At 47.1% G+C, this 6,000-nt stretch overlaps 1 protein-coding gene across 5 annotated transcripts in view; it reads left to right on the top strand.

The window, feature by feature from the left end:
- Window positions 1–308: 308 nt before the first annotated feature.
- Window positions 309–6,000, top strand: part of FAM110B (family with sequence similarity 110 member B) — a 103,955-nt gene continuing 98,263 nt past the window's right edge. For 4 of the 5 annotated variants that reach the window (XM_048939940.1, XM_048939935.1, XM_048939939.1 and 1 more), the window contains exon 1: window positions 655–861. The gene's annotated coding sequence lies outside the window, so the exon portion shown is untranslated. Of the gene's footprint in view, window positions 386–654; window positions 862–6,000 lie in introns of those variants that run through there. The other variant, XM_048939938.1, reaches the window with a different exon arrangement.

The following is a 6,000-nucleotide window of genomic DNA, read 5'->3' as shown; positions in this document are numbered from 1 at the left end:
TCCCTTCCTGGTGACTGTTTGAGTATCAATGTTTGAAAGAAAAGCAATGCACACAGACAACGGGATAAAGGCGCAACTGAAATCTGTTTTGTAGTTCTTGATAGCTACCAGGAACAGAATACTAGGAAAACAGTCTTTGTGGCTTCTTTTATCCTTTGCAATTATTAAAGAAAAAAAAAAAAAAAAGGGAAAAAAAAAAAAAAAAAAAAAAAAGAAAGAAAGAAAGAAAGAGAGAAAGAGAGAGAGTGAGAGAAACAGAAGGGAAAAACCCCACAAGTTAATTTAACAGAGCAGTCGCCAGTCAGCTCCCCAGGCATAAACAGGCAGCCGAGGCGCTGTGCGTGGGCTGACTTCAACGCTGGATGCCGAGCAGCGCTTGGCACAGGTGAGCGGGGCTTTCATCGCAGACCCAAATTAACATCGCTAATGCCGTGCCGTCCGCGGCCGAAGGAGCAGCCCCGGGCGGGGCTCAGGGCTCGGCGCCCGGCCCGCCGCCCCCACGCCCGGCCACGCCCCGACCGAACAAAGGCGGCGGTGGCGGCGGGGCCGCTCCGCGCAGCGCGACCACTGCGAGGGCGAGCCCGCACCGACCCGGGCCCGGCCGCGTTGGGAGGGCCCCGCACCCCGGCCCCCACGCTCGGCCCGGCCCCGCTTGGCGGCGTGTCGAGAGGAAGCGCCGGCTGCGCGGCCGCCGGCCCCTCGGCTCGCCCGCCCCCCGTCTCCTCCCCTTCACGGCCGATCCTCCGCCCCCTCCTCCTCCCGCTGGCGGCGGCGGCGGCTTTCTCGGCCCGGCTCTCCGCTCTTCCCCGCGGCTTCGCCTCGCTCTTCAGCGGGAGGCTCCGCGCCGCGTCGGCGAAGACGGTAAGGGCGGCGGGGCGCGGCGCCGGGCCGAGCCGCGATTCGGGGTTCGGCGGGCGCGGTGGGGCCCTGGACTGAACGCCGCGCCGCCGCTCCGTAACCGCTCCCCCTCTCGCTGCGGACCCCCCGCGGCGGAGGGCGGGCGGGGAGCGGGCGGGGGGTTCATCCCACCGGGCGCTGCGGTGCGTTGCGAGCCGCCCTGCCCGGTGGGGAGGGGGCGGACGGACCCGTCGGGTGGGCGCCTAGGGGAAGCGGAGCCGGTTCTGTGCCCGCTCCCCAGGGATCCGGCGGCGGAGCGGGCGAAGCGGTTTGAAATTCCTCGCTAATATCAAGGGACAACATATGGCTCTGGAGAAAGCAGCTGGGAGGACTGGCCGGTTAGCTGCTCCGAGTTATTTTTCCCGGGTCGGTGCGGAGCGTGAACTTCCTCCCCTGGACTCCCTTGCGCGGGGATGGGGCCGAGCACATGGTGTTGCTCTGCCTCTGACACCGCGCTGCCCGAGCGGGACGGCTGGCGGCTCCCGGTGCTGAGCTGAGCTGCGGGGAAGGCTTGTCCGGAGGTAACTGGCTTGTACGGCCCGTGCTCCTCCTGCGCTTACCCAGTGGTACATCTTTCCCAGGGCAAGGAGCGAAGCTGTTTCATATGGTTCAACACGTATGACAACGTATATAATAGAGGAGGTTAAAACTTTCAAAAATCTTGCGTGGGCACATCTACGTCTTCCGTGCCATCACGGTGTTAATTCACTTAGACCCGAGTTGGGGGGATTTGTATGCTGATCCGTGCTTGTGTTTCAAATCTACAGTTATTGTGTTCAGATACTTACGGGTGGAACATCCTTTATGCTTAAAATGACAATGCTATTGTGTTTTTAAGCAGGAGGATGACTTTTATCTGTAGCGTGGAACTTTTATCTTTAGTGTAGACCTCTTATCACATGGCTGTAGTGCTCTGTTTTTTAAATCTACTGATTTGCTGAGTGGCTTTGCAGAGGTCACTTTGCAATTTGACTTCACTCCCCTGTGAAATGTGTCTCTTGATTAAATATGGTACTGGGTTAGAGCTAGTGCTTTCATTTCACATCCATATTTATGTACCATAGGAGCCATGCTTTAAGGGCAGCTTGTTGTTGGCTCTGCCCATAGAGCCTGCTGGTTCTTTGGTGCATGGCATGCTGTGGGTGTACAGTGTGCCTTGTGTCTCACGTTGTGTCCTACTTATTTAAAAAAGTTTGGAGCTCTGAAAAGGTCAGTGTAATCCATACCACCCCAGCACACAACTGGCTTAGAATTAACAAAACCCTTCTGAGCACTTCTGGAGCAAAAAAAATGGCACCCTATTCACTGGGGTGGGATGAAGAGATTACCGTTTTTGAAAATTGTGCTTCTCTGTTGTGAGAGTGGGCAAGTGCTCGGGTTTTGCAAAGCTTCAGTGTGAGCTGGTGAGACCATTTCTGGTGATGCAGGCTGAGAGAGAGAGATGAAGGATCGCTGGTAGTCTCTGTGGGGATGACGGCAGTTGTTTGCCATGGTGTGCTTTGGTCAGAGCTGTATGCTGGCTTTGACAGGCATCCCATTATAGAGGATCGTAATCATTTGATATTTCATGATGCAGTATTGAATCTGTGGGTACGACCTCTGTGGGCAGGAAGTAACAAGCAGGTGTCCGTGCTCTCTTCACAGCTCTGTAGTGTAAGTATACCAGGAATGTACTTTTTGGGTGATTTATTGCCTTGATGGAGCTGATAGCCCTGAGCTGCCCTTGTGCCAGGACATTTCTGAAGATAATGAGAGAAATCGTGTCATGAGTCAAAGCTAAGAGGGGAATGGTGTTTTCCAGGCACATACAGAACTCATCTGCTGTCACTTTGCTGGAGTGGCTCTTACCATAAACTGCTGCAGCTCATCTGAGCGCTCTCTCCCTGCACCTTGGGGCTGATGGCATTTCAGGTAGTTCCTGGAGGGGCTCTGTACAGGTGTGGTTTTACAGTGGGCGTAATGTTGCTTTCTACTTTACTTTATAGTTTACATTATACTCCAAAACCAGGAGGAGTGAATTTCATTTAATGAGGCAAAAGTGTGTGAAGTTATGAAACATGGCTCTATAATTATGTTTTGGTTGCTCAGAGCTACAGAACCTATTTGAGATATGGTGCTAACATGAAAAAGCGTAGTGTGCAAAAGTCTTCCTTTTTTAAGTATGCTTCTAAAAGTGGTCATGTATTTCAGCATACCGATTGATATTCAATCTAATTACCATGGGATATCTTTTGCCCATTAACTGTAGAGGAACGGGCAGTGAACTTATATATATACCCTTATATATACACCCTGTCCAGAGCTGGATGTCATGTCTTTGAGCTTTTGTTCTGGAATGTTTCTGGTCTACCCATGGCTGACACTGGATCTGGCTTTCCATCACTAGATTATAGCTCTGTTCCACAAGGCGCATGTGTTGATTAGCCACAAATTAATCATTGTGAATTAAAATGAGGGATTAATGTGTCAGCTGCAAACTGCTTTTATTTCAGAAGGTCAAGTTCTGAGAAGTTAGAGAAACTAGTTTGTGAAGTCCACTAAGCTAAAGACCTACAGGTCTACAGATTTGGAGGGGAAAAAAATATGTTGGATTGCATTAAATGAAGGGTACAACATCTGCTCAGAACCTGCATTTTAAGCAGGAGGAAAAGTTTTCCAAGGAGACTGCGGACCTTGCTGCAAGACTAAGCGTCCTGAAAAAGATAGCACAGGTTACCAGAAAACTTTTAAGAACTGAAGTGAAAGAGGGGACTTACTGTCAGTGGGCTGAAACTGCAGGAGTAACATGTATTTCTGAATGCCAGATTGTGAAGAAATTTAGCATGAACAGAGATTTTTTTTTTTTTTTTTTTTTAAAGGTGGGGGGAAGAGAAGTTGGGTTTGATACTGTGAGGACCAGTTTGTAGTTAAGGATGTGACTTTAACAACTCCAAAATCAGGCATTTATGGTCAGTTTCTATAGAAATGAGGATTTGAATATGGGCGAAAGATAGCATGACAAATAAATAAAATAAATGCTGTCAAGCAAAGGAAAGCAAAGAGTCTTTGTTGTAGGACTCTGAAAGGGTTGGCATAGAATGTTGGAGCCAGGTAAAAAAAGTTTGTTGTCTGTCAAATTGGATGTAGTGATTGTGATAGCAGTAAAGCAAAATAATTACACTTGTGTTAATTTTCTAAGGAAAGAAGAATGAGATCTATTCACACTTCTTGCTCTGGTCTTAATAATATTCAGGGATTTAGAACAAATTTAGAATGGAAAAAGTAATTAAATACACAAAGATAAGTGGAAAACAGGATAAGATGCATCATGGATTTGCTACAATTAGGTCATGGGAGACTAAAGATGTATTATTACTGGATGAATACTGAATGTTGTAGACAAAAGGAGCAGAAGACTTCAGTGGTGCTACAGTGAAAATAGCTAGATTGAAAATATAAGGACCGGTTAAAAAAGTGGTTAAGCTTAAGGAGACACCAAAAAAGAAATTGTGACTCTGGCTGCATGAATGGAGTTGCTGGTTTGGGGTAGGTATTGCTGGGGAGCTGGTTGTCTTTCCTTCATATCAGCTAAGATTAATCTGTGCAAAGGGTGATTGCTGATGAGGTGAAGTCAGGGAGCACAGTCAGCATTGAGGAAGGTTGGATTGTTGCACAGGAAGTCTTGAATGTCCATGATGAGTGAAGTGGTATGAATGAGAGAAGTTAAATAGCTCTGAAAGTGAGATTATCTGCTGAGTGATTATTAGCAGCGCATCTGCTATCAGCTGGGAGGTCATCCTTTAAAATAGGTCTGCAGGGGAAGACCTACATGCTGTACTCAAACAGGGATGACTGATGCTGGACGCAAAAGGAAATGCGGTGGTCACCAAGATCTCTTCAGCAGAGATAGGCAAGTTATTATACAAGGCATTGGGAGATTTCATGTCAAATGTTGCACACAGTTCTGGTTACTTGTGTACAGAGAATATAAAATTCCAGTAGAACGTCTAGAGGATCATCCAGGCTACAAAGATGGTGGGTGCAAACAGTCTGGATTTAGATGGAGACTAAAACTGAAGCTGTGTTGGCTTTTATCTCTTAGTTAGGGCAGACAGGAAGGTAGCAGCTGCTAAGAAATTCCCTGGGGCAGATTCTTAGAAAAGAGGAAAGGTCATAAACTGAAGTTCATCAGTAATTGTTGATTAAAAGCTTGTTGTACAGGAGGATGACTGGATGTCTTGTTGAATGAATGTTAGAAAATATGTATGTTGAAAATTGAAATGAGTATCCAGAATCTGATAGCTGGGAAAATCTCCCACCTGTTGGTCTATTAAATCAGTTTATGTTTGAAGTTTGTGTGTGACTGCTGAGGAACCTGCTTGGGTAACTCAAGATACCTTAAGTTTGTTGCTTCAATCCTTGATGTAAATCAACAGAAATAGAAAATGCTTCCATGAAGGAAGCATCATGAGCAGATAATTTTTTTTTTTTTTTTAATTTTTTGAGGATGACTGTAGTCCAGTCACATGATGGTGAATGGAATTTTTAGCAAGTAAAATTCCTGTCAATGCCATTAGTAGCTGCTGCTTTTTTTTTTTTTTTTTAGTGTATAATGGAATCAAGTATAAATCATAAAATATTAAAGATGACCACAAATTAATATGCATGGGATAGAAAACAGAAGAGCAGGCTGGAGGTCAGGATGGGTGATGAACACATAAGTAAGGACCACGCTGTCCTGTTGAGTGCTTACATCCATCCTCTGTGCTGAGCCACACAGAGCCCAAGGAGGCCCGGTCACTGAGGACACCCTGAAGCATGAGGCATGGCAGCTCACACACTTTGTTCAGGGTTTCCCTTCAGCTGAAGGCTTGTCTGATAAGAACAGAAGGCGTGTGCCTCATGGAAAGCTTAATGATGGCGTAAGTGATTTGATGGCCCCACTGTGTTGACTTTGATCTCCTCTATAGCATTGGGGCCTGCCCATTTGTATGCTCTTCTCTGGCTGGGCTTTGTAGACACAATCTGGCTTCTGGAAGCTTCAAGAGGACTCTTTATAGAGGAGGAAGAATGTATGTCATTGGTGCGGATGCATCTTTAGAAGAAGCATTTTAAAAAAGCAAG

This window comes from Lagopus muta, chromosome 3, assembly GCF_023343835.1.
Source record: "Lagopus muta isolate bLagMut1 chromosome 3, bLagMut1 primary, whole genome shotgun sequence".
In the NCBI taxonomy this organism is placed as follows: domain Eukaryota; kingdom Metazoa; phylum Chordata; class Aves; order Galliformes; family Phasianidae; genus Lagopus; species Lagopus muta.
The sequence above is the reverse complement of the archived record's forward strand: the minus strand, read 5'-3'. Positions and strand labels throughout refer to the sequence as shown.